This window comes from Lytechinus pictus, chromosome 14, assembly GCF_037042905.1.
Source record: "Lytechinus pictus isolate F3 Inbred chromosome 14, Lp3.0, whole genome shotgun sequence".
NCBI lineage: Eukaryota > Metazoa > Echinodermata > Echinoidea > Temnopleuroida > Toxopneustidae > Lytechinus > Lytechinus pictus.
Window position 1 is genome coordinate 9,885,153 of NC_087258.1, and position 17,240 is coordinate 9,902,392.

Here is a 17,240-nt window from a genome sequence, read left to right on the forward strand (position 1 = left end):
AGAAAAAAAAATTGTATCAAAATCCAAAACCCGAGTGATTTCGCACACGTACGCAATCCGACTGATTAGTATAAGCCAGTACTACTAAGGCGAAAGAAGAGAAAACAAGTTGTAAATATTGTAGGGGTGGTATAGGTGAATAGAATTGAACGAAGAATTTCGTGAAAAAAAGAAAGCAATCACTGATCTTGAGAAAAAAATATTCCTGCTCAAAAAATGTGAGAAAAGACAACGAGTTACAAAGACGTAGGCAACAGAACCAAAGTTTTTGGAAAGGGAGTCAGTCGAAAATGAATAATGTTACTCTTGTGGGTTACACTTTATAGTAGGGCTAGCATATCACACGGGACAAAGAAAGACGGGAAATGGTGAAGAAGATTTCAAAAGAGATTGAAGAAGAAAAGAAGAGGCGTGAAGCGGAAATTAGTGTGAACGCAACCACATCAGATTCAGAGAGCGAAGGCAATAGTGGGGGAGATGTAGAGAGCGATGAAGGGGAAAGCAAAAACGAAGATAGCAGCTAAAGTGAAGAGGAGGCTGAGGAGCAAAAGGTGCCATCCCTCAGGATGCTAGTGCGCCACCCATCTACTGAAGATCAAATTGGGGTGACATGTTTTGTCAAGAAGCCCAGCCTGGGAAACACAATGCTGAAATGCGTATCCATTACCACGGAGACTTTTATAAATGTTCGGGGACAAAGCGTGCTGCACGAAAGAAAGATCAGCAAGTTCTACCCGCACGACGAGATGTCTGATTCTGAATAATTAAAAAAATAAAATGTTGTTTTCACTTGAAAAGTGGATGCATTAATTATGCAGACAGTCATTCCGAGGATGAAGGAAAAAAAAAAGAAAAAATAGAAGAAAAACTAGATGAATACAGTGTGAGGCTTGTCAAGGCATGTGCAAAAAATAGTAACACAAAGAAGAGGAATGAGAGAATATGTTGAATGTTAGAAAAGAAAAGAAAAAGAAAATTGTTTTGTCTTGGGGGCAAAAGCAGGGTAGGAGGTACAGCTGAAGAAATGCTCGACACAATGAAGACAGTTATAGAGGATGTGTGTTCAGCTATTGGCGATGGTGGTAAAGTAAATAATGTAGTTAAAAAAATCAAAAATACAATCAGTGATAGACACATTGTGCAGAAAAAAATTCAACTTCTGCAAAACTACAGGCGAGAGATCTTGCCAACAGTTGTAAGAGAATGGGTATATTCAACGGATTTGGAAAGGGAGTCACTGTCGAAAATGAATATTACTTTTGTGGGTTACACTTTATAGTAGGGCTGTCAGATCAGGCGGGACAAACAAAGTATGGGAAGATATGGTATTTAACGAAGAACACGTAGGGGCGCAGAAGGTTAGAGTGGCCTCAAAAGGGGGAGAAGGTGGAGTAGTTAGATTAATAAGAACGGTGTATAAATCAAGGGGCAAAATGTCAGTTCCATGAGAACCCTAAAAAGGGTAACAGGTTCAACATGTTATTTCATAATGGAGGGGGTGTTTATTACTTAAGACATGATTTGAAGGATTTTTTTGCAGACCATAAGGAAGAAACCTTTCACTTAAAGCAGGTAGAATTTCAATTTAATTTTATTTTCCCAGCATAATTGTCCCATTGAAGACACTGTTAGAAAAAAAAATTGTATCAAAATCCAAAACCCGAGTGATTTCGCACACGTACGCAATCCGACTGATTAGTATAAGCCAGTACTACTAAGGCAAAAGAAGAGGAGACAAGTTGTAAATATTGTAGGGGTGGTATTGGTGAATAGAATTGAACGAAGAATTCTGTGAAAAAAAAGAAAGCAAACACTGATCTTGAGAAAAAAAATATTCCTGCTAAAAAAATATGAGAAAAGACAACGAGTTACAAAGACGTAGGCAACAGAACCAAAGTTTTTGGAAAGGGAGTCAGTCGAAAATGAATAATGTTACTTTTGTGGGTTACAATTTATAGTAGGGCTAGCAGATCACGCGGGACAAAAGAAAGACGGGAAATGGCGAAGCGATTTCAAAACAGATTGAAGAAGAAAAGAAGAGGCGTGAAGCGGAAATTAGTGTGAACGCAACCACATCAGATTCTGAGAGCGAGGGCAATAGTGGGGGAGATGTTGAGAGCGATGAAGGGGAAAGCAAGAACGAAGATAGCAGCGAAAGTGAAGAGGAGGCTGAGGAGCAAAAGGTGCCATCCCTCAGGATGCTAATGCGCCACCCATCTACTGAAGACCAATTTGGGGTGACATGTTTTGTCAAGAAGCCTAGCCTGGGAAACACAATGCTGAAATGCATATCCATTACCACGGAGACTTTCATAAATGTTTGGGGACAAAGCGTGTTGCACGAAAGAAAGATCAGCAAGTTCTACCCACACGACGAGATGTCTGATTCGGAATAATTCAAAAATAATATGTTGTTTTCACTTTTGATATTTGTAAATATTTGGACTCTTTATATCTGTATTTATATTACAGAATAAGAATGTATAATATATTCGTTCGCTGAAGACAGCAAATTTTGAAAGGCGGGGGTAATAAGACGGTTTCCCCCTTGAAAAAAAAGAATCTTATTATGAACGATGCTGTTATGAAATGTTATTATTTATTGTATGATGATTATGTAAAGATGTCATGTTGAGTCGTCACCCTGTTATCGTGAACTGAAGAATCTATCGGGTGATAGAGAGATTTTGAAAAGGAAAAATTGATTCTAGAACCCCGGATTTTTAAAATGAGGGTTTTGTAGGAAATTACATTCAAGGGGTACTTTAATATTTAATGGATATAATTTAAATGATCTTAAAAAATGTAAATGATCTTAAAAAATGAAAATACATATTTCTGCCATCACTTTCATAGGAACCGGAGTCAGCATTTGGAGTTGAGACTGGTGAAGGTGACATCAACGAACTCCTGGATGCCATCAGATGTGGTTTCCACGAGATAGAAGAGAAGAAGCTGGCTGCTGAGAAGAGGGCTCAGACCATCGAGCAAAAAAACCTTGATTTAGCCACAAGCATTCAGATCTTGGAGCAGGAGCTAGCTGAAGCCAGAGAACAGGGTTCAAGTCTTAAGAAACAAACAAGAGTGGTGGGAGGCACAGCAGTTGGAAAGTTAGCAATCACAAAAAGAATGGAAGAAGAGTTCTTACAAACAAACTCATGAGATAACTAGTTTGATATCAGACAAGCATTGTCCAAAGAATTTTTTTAGGTATGACAGTCCATGGTACAAAGGCCTATGTGTCCATACATGGTTGCTAATTCCATCTTACCTAATAAGAAATGAAAAAAGGAATAGAAAAAAATATGTAAGAATATAATTCAGGAAGAACGTTTCAAGTGTGTGCCGTCAGTGCAGACGAAGCTCTGTTCGCCCTCGACAGAGAAGGGGATTGAAAGTGGATGCATTAGTCATGCAGAAAGCCATACTGAGGATGAAGAAAAAAAATAGAAGAAAAAATAGGTGAATGCAGTGTGAGGATGTTCAAGGCATATGCCAAAAATAGAAACATAAAAAAGAGGAATGAGAGAAATATTGAATATGTTTAATGTTAGAAAAGAAAAAGAAAAGAAAATTGTTTTGTCTTGGGGGCAAAAGCAGGGTAGGAGGTACAGCTGAAGAAATGCTTGATACAATGAAGACAGTTATAGAGGATGTGTGTTCAGCTATTGGTGATGGTAGTAAAGTAAATAATGTAGTTAAAAGATTAAAATACAAACAGTGATAGAAATATCGTACAGAAAAAATTCAATGAACTTCTACAAAACTACAGGCGAGAGATCTTGCCAACAGTTGTGAGAGAATGGGTATATTTCAGGGATTTGGAAAGGGAGTCACTGTCAAAAATGAATAATGCTACTTTTGTGGGTTACACTTTATAGTAGGGCTAGCAGATCACGCGGGACAAAGAAAGACGGGAAATGGCGAAGCGGATTTCAAAAGAGATTGAAGAAGAAAAGAAGAGGCGTGAAGTGGAAATTAGTGTGAACGCAACCACATCAGATTCAGAGAGCGAAGGCAATAGTGGGGGAGATGTAGAGAGCGATGAAGGGGAAAGCAAGAACGAAGATAGCAGCGAAAGTGAAGAGGAGGCTGAGGAGCAAAAGGTGCCATCCCTCAGGATGCTAGTGCGCCACCCATCTACTGAAGATCAAATTGGGGTGACATGTTTTGTCAAGAAGCCCAGCCTGGGAAACACAACGCTGAAATGCGTATCCATTACCACGGAGACTTTTATAAATGTTCGGGGACAAAGCGTGCTGCACGAAAGAAAGATCAGCAAGTTCTACCCGCACGACGAGATGTCTGATTCTGAATAATTAAAAAATAATATGTTGTATTCACTTGAAAAGTGGATGCATTAATTATGCAGACAGTCATTCCGAGGATGAAGGAAAAAAACATGAAAAAATAGAAGAAAAACTAGATGAATGCAGTGTGAGGCTTGTCAAGGCATGTGCCAAAAATAGAAACACAAAGATGAGGAATGAGAGAATGATGAATATGTTGAATGTTAGAAAAGAAAGTGAAAATTGTTTTTTTCTTGGGGGCAAAAGCAGGGTAGGAGGTACAGCTGAAGAAATGCTCGACACAATGAAGACAGTTATAGAGGATGTGTGTTCAGCTATTGGTGATGGTAGTAAAGTAAATAATGTAGTTAAAAAAATCAAAAATACAATCAGTTATAGACATATCGTACAGAAAAAATTAAATGAACTTCTGCAAAACTACAGGCGAGAGATCTTGCCAACAGTTGTGAGAGAATGGGTACATTAAACAGATTTGGAAAGGGAGTCACTGTCGAAAATGAATAATATTACTTTTGTGGGTTACACTTTACAGTAGGGCTAGCAGATCAGGCGGGACAAACAAAGTACGAGAAGATATGGTATTTAACAGAGAACACGTAGGGGCGCAGAAGGTTGGAGTGGCGTCAAAAGGGGGAGAAGGTGGAGTAGTTACATTAATAAGAACAGTGTATAAATCAAGGGGCAAAATGTTAGTTCCATGAGAACCCTAGAAGGGTAACAGGTTGAACATCTTATTTCATAATGGAGGGGGTGTTTATTATTTAAGACATGATTTGAAGGATTTTTCTGCAGACCATTGGAAAAGACAACTTGTTACCTAAAGCTGGTAGACTCCGATCTAAAATGTTCCACAATTCTTAACTGGGTGTAGGGCTTTCGGGTTAGTCAATAAGTATGTAACAGCGCCTTTGTGGCGAGAAATGGAGGGTATTAAAGGACAACAGAACTACCATGGACAAGAGATACAAAATAGTGTTGACAAAATTTGAAGAAAACAAGGGACAGACAGACTTTGCATTTCAGACAGACAGACTCTGAGTTCATCTTTCTTGTAAGAAACAAGTAAGTGATTGTTGGAGGCACTGCATTTGGGAAGTCAGTAAACACAAAAAGAATGGATGAAGAGTTCTTGCAAAGCAAGGGACAGACTTTCTATCTGAGACAGATTCTGAGTTCATCTTTCTTGTAAGAAACAAGTGATCGTTGGAGGCACTGCAGGTGGAAAGTAAGCAATCACAAAACGATATAATATTACTTTTGTGGGTTACACTTTAAAGTAAGGCTAGCAGATCAGGCGGGACAATCAGTATGGGAAGATATGGTATTTAACAGAGAACACGTAGGGGCGCAGAAGGTTGGAGTGGCATCAAAAGGGGAGAAGGTGGAGTAGTTAGATAAATAAGAACGGTGTATAAATCAGGCGCAAAATGTTAGTTCCACGAGAACCCTTCAAGGGTAACAGGTGCAACATGTTATTTCATAATGGAGGGGGTGTTTATTATTTAAGACATGATTTGAAGGATTTTTCTGCAGACCATTGGAAAAGACAACTTGTAACCTAAAGCTGGTAGAGTCTGAACTATGTTCCACAATTCTTAACTGGGTGTAGGGCTTTTGGGTTAGTCAATAAGTATGTAACAGCGCCTTTGTGGCGAGAAATGGAGGGTATTAAAGGACAACAGAACTACCATGGACAAGAGATACAAAATAGTGTTGACAAAATTTGAAGAAAACAAGGGACCGCCAGACTTTGCATTTCAGACAGACAGACTCTGAGTTCATCTTTCTTGTAAGAAACAAGTAAGTGATTGTTGGAGGCACTGCATTTGGGAAGTCAGTAAACACAAAAAGAATGGATGAAGAGTTCTTGCAAAGCAAGGGACAGACTTTCTATCTGAGACAGATTCTGAGTTCATCTTTCTTGTAAGAAACAAGTGATCGTTGGAGGTACTGCAGTTGGAAAGTCAGCAATCACAAAACGATATAATATTACTTTTGTGGGTTACACTTTAAAGTAAGGCTAGCAGATCAGGCGGGACAAACAAAGTATGGGAAGATATGGTATTTAACAGAGAAAACGTAGGGGCGCAAAAGGTTGGAGTGGCATCAAAAGGGGAGAAGGTGGAGTAGTTAGATAAATAAGAACGGTGTATAAATCAGGGGCAAAATGTTAGTTCCAAGAGAACCCTTCAAGGGTAACAGGTGCAACATGTTATTTCATAATGGAGGGGGTGTTTATTATTTAAGACATGATTTGAAGGATTTTTTTTAACACCAAAAGGAAGAAACCTTTCACTTAAAGCAGGTAGAATTTCAATTTCATTTTATTTTCCCAGCATGTTTGTCCCATTGAAGACACCGTTAGAAAAAAAATTGTATCAAAATCCAAAACCCGAGTGATTTCGCACACGTACGCAACCCGACTGATTAGTATAAGCCAGTACTACTAAGGCAAAAGAAGAGAAGACAAGTTGTAATTATTGTAGGGGTGGTATTGGTGAATAGAATTGAACGAAGAATTGCGTGAAAAAAAGAAAGCAATCACTGATCTTGAGAAAAAAAATATCCCTGCTCAAAAAATGTGAGAAAAGACAACGAGTTACAAAGACGTAGGCAACAGAACCAAAGTTTTTGGAAAGGGAGTCAGTCGAAAATGAATAATGCTACTTTTGTGGGTTACACTTTATAGTAGGGCTAGCAGATCACACGGGACAAAGAAAGATGGGAAATGGCGAAGCGGATTTCAAAAGAGATTGAAGAAGAAAAGAAGAGGCGTGAAGTGGAAATTAGTGTGAACGCAACCACATCAGATTCAGAGAGCAAAGGCAATAGTGGGGAAGATGTAGAGAGCGATGACGGGGAAAGCAAGAACGAAGATAGCAGCGAAAGTGAAGAGGAGGCTGAGGAGCCAAAGGTGCCATCCCTCAGGATGCTAGGGCGCCACCCATCTACTGAAGACCAATTTGGGGTGACATGTTTTGTCAAGATGCCCAGCCTGGGAAACACAATACTGAAATGCGTATCCATTACCACAGAGACTTTTAAAATGTTCGGGGACAAAGCGTGCTGCACGAAGGAAAGATCAGCAAGTTCTACCCGCACGACGAGATGTCTGATTCTAAATAATTCAAAAATAATATGTTGTTTTCACTTTTGATATTTGTACTCTTTATATGCATTTATATTACAGAATAAGAATGTATAATATATTCCTTCGCTGAGGACAGCAAATTTTGAAAGGCGGGGGTAATGTGACGGTCCCCCCCCCCTTAAAAAAAAATCTTATTATGAACAATGCTGTTATGAAATATTATTTATTGTATGATGATTATGTAAAGATGTCATGTTGAGTCATCACCCTGTTATTGTGAACTGAAGAATTGGTATTATATTTCTCAGTTATAATGTATTCCAGGGAAGCTGGCTGATTGTTAAGTAAGCAAGTTTCAGGAATCATTGTTTTATACGTCCCGTGATAGATAGGTATTTGGACTCTTTATATATGTATTTTTATTACAGAATATTACAGCCACTTTATATGTTTGTCATTTTGCCTCCGACGAAGATTCTGCTAGGATCGAAAGCTTAGGCCCCTTTTTGACTTTATAATTTACTCCATTGGCTCTCTTTTATTAGATAAGCAGTTTTCAGCAGCTTCTTTTTGCCAGAATAAGAATGTATAATATTGTAACCACCAATCAGAATAGCCATCTCACTGCAAAAGAGTATTTGCATCATATCCTGAATTGAATTACCATTTAAGAAGGGTACATCATATGACTTGCCTTATTCGCTGTGAGAGATGTAATTATGAGACAGACAGACAGACGATAGACTATGAGGCAACATTATAAACAACACCACAGAGCACATGTTAAGGAAGTAGACACACTACGATCCAGCCTAACATCGCCTAAGGAAAAGATGGAAGAGCAGAATCGACAGGAAAGAATTGAGAAGAGGAGAAAGGAGATCGAAGAAGAGAAGGAGGAAGAGAGGAACAGACAAGTGCACCTACACCTCTAGGACTCCTTGCTTTGAGAGTAAGTGTCAACTTCAATATTATTTGCTGATAAAAGATATATTTTTGTTAGTATGTATTCTTGTTAAGCTAAAGAATGACTTTTATATAAATAAATATTTTGCATGAGTGAATATAACAAGCAACCTTTCAATCGCCTAATCAGAACAATTTAACATTGTTTCTTTACAGGCAACTGAGGAAAGAAAAGGTGAAAATTGGTTTACGGTACGGGAAGAGGCAGGGTCTCATTTTAGTCAGGAGATAGAAAATTGTGAATTTGAAATAGGGTCCAAACCATTCCATGTGGGTGGGAAATGTTTTGCTGTGGTAAAAAAATTCAGGGATGTCCCCTACATAAACATTCGGGAATATTACAAATTGAAGGGCACCAACAGAATGCTTTCGGGAAAACGGGGAATCAATTTGACGGCAGAAAATTGGTGGAAGTTGATTCAGGCAAAGTTTGATATTAGTAAAACTGTAAGAGACTGACCTATCCGCCAGGGGAATGAGAAACACACTTGTGTTCCAAGGCTTTCCAGAGGGTGCTGAGAACAAGAATTGTGAAAATTTGATCCAGTCATTTGCCAAGTCACATTTGCAGATTGAAGCTGAAGTAATCATCGAAAGGGCACATCGCAGCAGAAGCACCTCATCACCTCGACCAAGGCCGATTATTGCAGCTTTTAATCGGTACTCGACCAAAAATATGATCCTGGTAAATGCACGTCGCTTCTTGAAGGAGAAACCCTTTGAGCACAACGGAAAGCATCCTATTTACGTGGATGAACCAGTGACGCACATGGTGATCGATGGGAACGAATCAGAATTACCTGCCTCTGGTCTGTCACCTCAAACACCAATGATTATCAACATACCCGATGATACCCCACCACCAACCCCAATATGCAAATATGGGCAGCTGTATTGGATGTGAGAGAGGCAGGACATGCTTTGTTGGTGCCCATGAATTCAAAGTTTTTTAAATATTTTTTTACCGCTAAATTACGTTAGACTGTTAGACGATCACAATCTTGAAATCTTGGAGAGCAAATCATGTTCAGGTGGATTTTCTAAATTGCTCTCCTCAAGGTTACTTGAGGGTGGGTCAGAGACACGATTCTCGGCCCGGTTCTCAGCGCTCCTCTGGACTTGATACGTCGGCTAAAAATTGTCTTCTGTACATGAATTTCGAACATTGTCTCTGACCTGAAGTCAACAATCCATCTCACTGCTTGAAAACTTATGTGCGCTATCAACCTGTGAAATGAAATAGACAAGGTACGCACCAGATCGACTAGATGGCGCTCACCTTTGTGACGTAACAATGGCCACCGACTATTTTGAAGCCCTTCACGATGAGATGGAAATCAAAGTAAAAGGCACTCCTAAGAAAGATGGCACTAGTATGCTGTCAGTGCCAGAAGGTGATATTGTGGCTAAGGTTCTCTTGGCTGTCCAGCCTCTCATAGTGGATTCTGTTACAAAGGCTGTGATGGCAGCCATATCATTGATGGTGGAAGAGCTGAAGTAGAGCTTTAAGCCCAGCAGGGCCTGATCGCCATGGAGGAGGTCAACCGGCTGGAGCAATACGGTCAACACAACAACACTCGTGTCTTTGAAGCGAAAGAGCAAAATAAATTGAATTCAGTGGAAGGGCAACGAGAAAACAACAGAGTTTCAAACTCTGTCACAAGTTGGGCCATACTGTAATCGCTTGGGCATTTATGAAGGAGATGTACAGGCTGTGTTATGTTGGGAGTACGAAAGAGAGAAAATGGGGTGGGAGAGCCTCGCAAACGGAGCTGTGATCGAATTATTCTTGTGGGTAAGGAAACAAGATTTGACTACTGCACAGTTTAAAATACTATTAGAGGGGTTTTTTATGTTGACACGACCGTCGTTTCCAACCAATTATTGTATAAAACATTAGGAATTTTTATGATAATGTACGAAGGGACAAGAAAGGTGTGAAAAACATGAAGGTATAATGGAAGATTTGTTTGTGAGAAAAGAAATGAAAAAAGGAAACAGAAAAAAATATGTAAGAATAGAATTCAGGAAGAACGTTTCAGGTGTGTGCCGTTGGTGCATACGAAGCTCTGTTTGGCCTCGACAGAGAAGGGGATTAATAGTGGATGCATTAATTATGCAGAAAGTCGTTCTGAGGATGAAGTTTCCAAGGTCAGCAATTCTAGGTGGAGTGTGCAGTCGTCAGATGGTCAGCATTATTATCTTGTTGAGAAGGTGGCAGCCTCATGTTCGCCGATATGCCAACTCGCCTGTAAGGCATGTGGCATGTGTGTCCATGGATTTTCGTTCTCGTGCATTGACGGAGTTGTCAGGGGTACCCTGTGCAAACATGTCCACTTAGTTTGTCGGTCGCTGTTGAGTTCAGAGGAGGAGGCGGAGCCAGCCATAGATGATAATCACAAGGCATGCGCAGGTCCCCAAGGTGATGTGGTTATTTAGGAAATTGTCAGGAATAGAGAACGATCTCCTCGTGGTCAGCGTTCAGTGTTATTCGGAAGCTCAAGGAACTTGATGATTTGTTAGGTGCCAGTACTGCGTGCATCACTTTAGATGCCGTGTACAAGCACATTAATGCTGCAGTTCAGGTGTTGAAGGCTGCTGGTTCTCCTTCTCAGTCTTTTTCTCCGGTTGTAGTCAATGTCCCTCAATTGTTACACCTCAGCGACCACAGTTCAAGTCAACGAAGAAGGCTCACAGCTCCAGTCTAGTCCCACTTTCAAAGCCTACATGAGAGGAGAGAGAACAGATTGTGCACAGGATTGAGGAGAATGAGGTTGTTGTTTCGACAGGAGATGATCATTCGTATACGCCGCAGATTGCAACTGTCTCTGATAGTGTGACTCCTCCGAGCACGACTAGAAAGCATGTGAAGCAGCTTCGTTATTTTGTTTCTGCAGAGTGTATTTCTCGAGTTAAAGATGGTCACATGGTGCAGGAAGATGAGGTTGAGGTTATACCAGAGAATGTTCAGGATGCTGTGGTTGACATTTCAAAGGAAGAGTTGACTGATTTGAAGCAGTTTTTGGAAGATGATTCTTGGCTACTGGTAATGCAAGTGACGGATGTCAAGTACAAGCTTTGGAAGTGTCATCTCTGTCGAGTTGTTCGGTCAACATTGAACATGATCGATTGTGAGAAATGTTCAAGGTGGTACCATTGGAAATTTTGTTCATTGAGGAGAGAGCCAGAGGGGATCTGGCTCTGTAACTTTTGCAAGAGCTAGTTCGTCATCGCAAGTTTCTCTTAAAGAAAATTCAATCCCATTGATGTTCACTGAAGTTTACCTTAATTGCACAACATTTTATATATGCCTGTCAGACCCAAAGTTGCTCCAGATCTTGGTTTTGTGTGCAATTCAATGCAAATTCGGTTTTCTCCTGTTATTCATTAAGATATGATTGTTTATTTCATCAGCGGATATCAAGTTATATCATAAGTATGCTTAAAAAAATCGTGAGAAAAGACAGAGTTACAAAGACGTAGGCAACAGAACCAAAGATTTTAGAAAGGGAGTCAGTCGAAAATGAATGTTATTTTGTGGGTTACACTTTATACTGCAGTAGGGCTAGCAGATCATGTGGGACAAAGAAAGACAGGAAATGGCAATCGAAGCGGATTTCAAAAGAGATTGAAGAAGAAAAGAAGAGGCGTGAAGCTGAAATTAGTGTGAACGCAACCACATCAGATTCAGAGAGCGAAGACAATAGTGGGGGAGATGTAGAGAGCGATGAAGAGGAAAGCAAGAAGGAAGATAGCAGCGAAAGTGAAGAGGAGGCTGAGGAGCAAAAGGTGCCATCCCTCAGGATGCTAGTGCGCCACCCATCTACTGAAGACCAATTTGGGGTGACATGTTTCGTCAAGAAGCGCAGCCTGGGAAACACAATGCTGAAATGCGTATCTATTACCCAGAGACTTTTATAAATGTTCGGTGACAAAGCGTGCTGCACGAAAGAAAGATCAGCAAGTTCTACCCGCACGACGAGATGTCTGATTCTGAATAATTCAAAAAATACTATGTTGTATTCACTTGAAAAGTGGATGCATTAATTATGCAGACAGTCATTCTGAGGATGAAGAAAAAAATAAATGGAAAAATAGAAGAAAAAATAGATGAATGCAGTGTGAGAATGTTCAAGGCATATGCCAAAACTAGAAACACAAAGACGAGGAAAGAGAGAATGATATGTTGAATGTTAGAAAAGAAAAGAAAAAGAAAATTGTTTTGTCTTGGAGGCAAAAGTAGGGTAGGAGGTACAGCTGAAGAAATGCTTGATACCATGAAGACAGCTATAGAGGATGTGTGTTCAGTTATTGGTGATGGTAGTAAAGTAAATAATGTAGTCAAAAGATCAAAAATACAATCAGTGATAGACATATTGTGCAGAAAAAATTCAACGAACTTCTGCAAAACTATAGGCGAGAGATCTTGCCAACAGTTGTGAGAGAATGGGCATATTTAACGGATTTGGAAAGGGAGTCACTGTCAAAAATGAATATTACTTTTGTGGGTTACTCTTTAAAGTAACGCTAGCAGATCAGGCGGGACAAACAAAGTATGGGAAGATATGGTATTTAACAGAGAACACGTAGGGGCGCAGAAGGTTGGAGTGGCATCAAAAGGGGGAGAAGGTGCAGTAGTTAGATGAATAAGAACGGTGTATAAATCAGGGGCAAAACGTTAGTTCCACGAGAACCCTTGATGGGCAACAGGTGCAACATGTTATTTCATAATGGAGGGGGTGTTTATTATTTAAGACATGATTTGAAGGATTTTTTGCACACCAAAAGGAAGAAACCTTTCACTTAAAGCATGTAGAATTTCAATTTCATTTTACTTTCCCAGCATGTTTGTCCCAATGAAGACACCGTTAGAAAAAAAAATTGTATCAAAATCCAAAACCCGAGTGATTTCGCACACGTACATGTACGCAACCCGACTGATTAGTATAAGCCAGTACTACTAAGGCAAAAGAAGAGAAGACAAGTTGTAAATATTGTAGGGGTGGTATTGTTGAATAGAATTGAATGAAGAAAGCAATCACTGATCTTGAGAAGAAAACATTCCTGCTCAAAAAATGTCAGAAAAGACAATGAGTTACAAAGACGTAGGCAACAGAACCAAAGTTTTTGGAAAGGGAGTCAGTCGAAAATGAATAATGTTACTCTTGTGGGTTACACTTTATAGTAGGGCTAGCAGATCACGCGGGACAAAGAAAGACGGGAAATGGCGAAGCGGATTTCAAAAGAGATTGAAGAAGAAAAGAAGAGGCGTGAAGCGGAAATTAGTGTGAACGCAACCACATCAGATTCAGAGAGCGAAGGCAATAGTGGGGGAGATGTAGAGAGCGATGAAGGGGAAAGCAAGAATGAAGATAGCAGCGAAAGAGAAGAGGAGGCTGGGGAGCAAAAGGTGCCATCCCTCAGGATGCTAGTGCGCCACCCATCTACTGAAGACCAAATTGGGGTGACATGTTTTGTCAAGAAGCCCAGCCTGGGAAACACAATGCTGAAATGCGTATCCATTACCCAGAGACTTTTATAAATGTTCGGGGACAAAGCGTGCTGCACGAAAGAAAGATCAGCGAGTTCTACCCGCACGACGAGATGTCTGATTCTGAATAATTAAAAAATAATATGTTGTATTCACTTGAAAAGTGGATGCATTAATTATGCAGACAGTCATTCTGAGGATGAAGAAAAAAATAAATGGAAAAATAGAAGAAAAAAAAAATGAATGCAGTGTGAGAATGTTCAAGGCATATGCCAAAACTAGAAACACAAAGACGAGGAATGAGAGAATGATGAATATGTTTAATGTTAGAAAAGAAAAAGAAAATTGTTTTGTCTTGGGGGCAAAAGCAGGGTAGGAGGTACAGCTGAAGAAATGCTTGACACAATGAAGACAGTTATAGAGGATGTGTGTTCAGCTATTGGTGATGGTAGTAAAGTAAATAATGTAGTTAAACAAATAAAAAATACAATCAGTGATAGACAAATCGTACAGAAAAAATTAAATGAACTTCTGCAAAACTACAGGCGAGAGATCTTGCCAATAGTTGTAAGAGAATGGGTATATTTAACGGATTTGGAAAGGGAGTCACTGTCGAATATGAATAATATTACTTTTGTGGGTTACACTTTACAGTAGGGCTAGCAGATCAGGCGGGACAAACAAAGTATGGGAAGATATGGTATTTAAGAGAGAACACGTAGGGGCGCAGAAGGTTGGAGTGGCATCAAAAGGTGGAGTAGTTAGATTAATAAGAACGGTGTATAAATCAGGGGCAAAACGTTAGTTCCGCGAGAACCCTTCAAGGGTAACAGGTTCAACATGTTATTTCATAATTGAGGAGGTGTTTATTATTTAAGACATGATTTGAAGGATTTTTTTGCACACCAAAAGGAAGAAACCTTTCACTTAAAGCAGGTAGAATTTCAATTTCATTTCATTTTCCCAGCATGTTTGTCCCATTGAAGACACCGTTAGAAAAAAAATTGTATCAAAATCCAAAACCCGAGTAATTTCGCACACGTACGCAACCCGACTGATTAGTATAAGCCAGTACTACTAAGGCAAAAGAAGAGAAGACAAGTTGTAAATATTGTAGGGGTGGTATTGGTGAATAGAATTGAATGAAGAATTGAGTGGAAAAAAAGAAAGCTATCACTAATCTTGAGAAGAAAATATTCCTGCTAAAAAATGTGAGAAAAGACAATGAATTACAAAGACGTAGGCAACATACCCAAAGTTTTTGGAAAGGGAGTCAGTCGAAAATGAATAATGTTACTTTTGTGGGTTACACTTTATAGTTGGGCTAGCAGATTACGCGGGACAAAGAAAGACGGGAAATGGCGAAGCGGATTTCAAAAGAGATTGAAGAAGAAAAGAAGAGGCGTGAAGCGGAAATTAGTGTGAACGTTACCACATCAGATTCAGAGAGCGAAGGCAATAGTGGGGGAGATGTAGAGAGCGATGAAGGGGAAAGCAAGAATGAAGATAGCAGCGAAAGAGAAGAGGAGGCTGAGGAGCAAAAGGTGCCATTCCTCAGGATGCTAGTGCTCCACCCATCTACTGAAGACCAATTTGGGGTGACATGTTTGGTCAAGAAGCCCAGCCTGGGAAACACAATGAAATGCGTAATCATTACCCAGAGACTTTTATAAATGTTCGGGGACAAAGCGTGCTGCACGAAAGAAAGATCAGCAAGTTCTACTCGCACGACGAGATGTCTGATTCTGAATAATTAAAAAATAATATGTTGTTTTCACTTGAAAAGTGGATGCATTAATTATGCATACAGTCATACTGAGGATGAAGGAAAAAAAATTAAAAAATAGAAGAAAAACTAGATGAATGCAGTGTGAGGCTTGTCAAGGCATGTGCTAAAAATAGAAACACAAAGAAGAGGAATGAGAGAATGTTGAATATGTTGAATGTTAGAAAAGAAAAGAAAAAGAAAACATTTTGTCTTAGGGGCAAAAGCAGGATAGGAGGTACAGCTGAAGAAATGCTTGATACAATGAAGACAGTTATAGAGGATGTGTGTTCAGTTATTGGTGATGGTAGTAAAGTAAATAATGTAGTTAAAAGATCAAAAATACAATCAGTGATAGACATATCGTGCAGAAAAAATCAAAGAACTTCTGCAAAACTACAGGCGAGAGATCTTGCCAACAGTTGTGAGAGAATGGGTATATGTAACGGATTTGGAAAGGGAGTCACTGTCGAACATGAATATTACTTTTGTGGGTTACACTTTACATTAGGGCTAGCAGATCAGGCGGGACAAACAAAGTACGAGAAGATATGGTATTTAACAGAGAACACGTAGGGGCGCAGAAGGTTGGAGTGGCGTCAAAAGGGGGAGAAGGTGGAGTAGTTACATTAATAAGAACAGTGTATAAATCAAGGGGCAAAATGTTAGATCCATGAGAACCCTAAAAGGGTAACAGGTTCAACATCTTATTTCATAATGGAGGGGGTGTTTATTATTTAAGACATGATTTGAAGGATTTTTCTGCAGACCATTGGAAAAGACAACTTGTTACCTAAAGCTGGTAGACTCCGATCTAAAATGTTCCACAATTCTTAACTGGGTGTAGGGCTTTCGGGTTCGTCAATAAGTATGTAACAGCGCCTTTGTGGCGAGAATCAGAGGGTATTAAAAGACAGTAGAACTACCATGGATGAGAGATAGAAAGTAGTGTGGACTAAATTTGAAGAAAACAAGGGACAGACAGACTTTGCATTTGAGACAGACTCTGAGTTCATCTATCTTGTAAGGAACAAGCAAGAAGTGATCATTGGAGGCACTGCATTTGGGAAGTCAGTAAACACAAAAAGAATGGATGAAGTGTTCTTGCAAAGCAAGGGACAGACCTTGTATATGAGACAGACTCCGAGTTCATCTTTCTTGTAAGAAACAAGCAAGAAGTGATCATCGGAGGCACTGCATTTGGGAAGTCAGTAAACATAAAAAGAATGAAGAGTTCTTGCAAAGCAAGGGACAGACCTTGTATTTGAGACAGACTCCGAGTTCATCTTTCTTGTAAGAAACAAGTAAGTGATCGTTGGAGGCACTGCAGTTGGAAAGTCAGCAATCACAAAAAGAATGGAAGAATTCTTGTAAACCAACTCACAGCACGACATACATGTACATGTAGCTAGCTATCAGACCAGCATTCTCCATAGAATTTTAGGTATAGAAGTCCATGGTACGAAGGCCTACATGGTTGCTTCTTTCATCTTACTCAGTCAATGCGGATGAAAGGCGCAGGACTCATCAGGTCTTGATAGTCAGGTGCAGAGGCTTATCAATGTCTTGCAATTCATGCAGAGTATAACGGTGCAGGACTCCGACCTCAAGTACTAC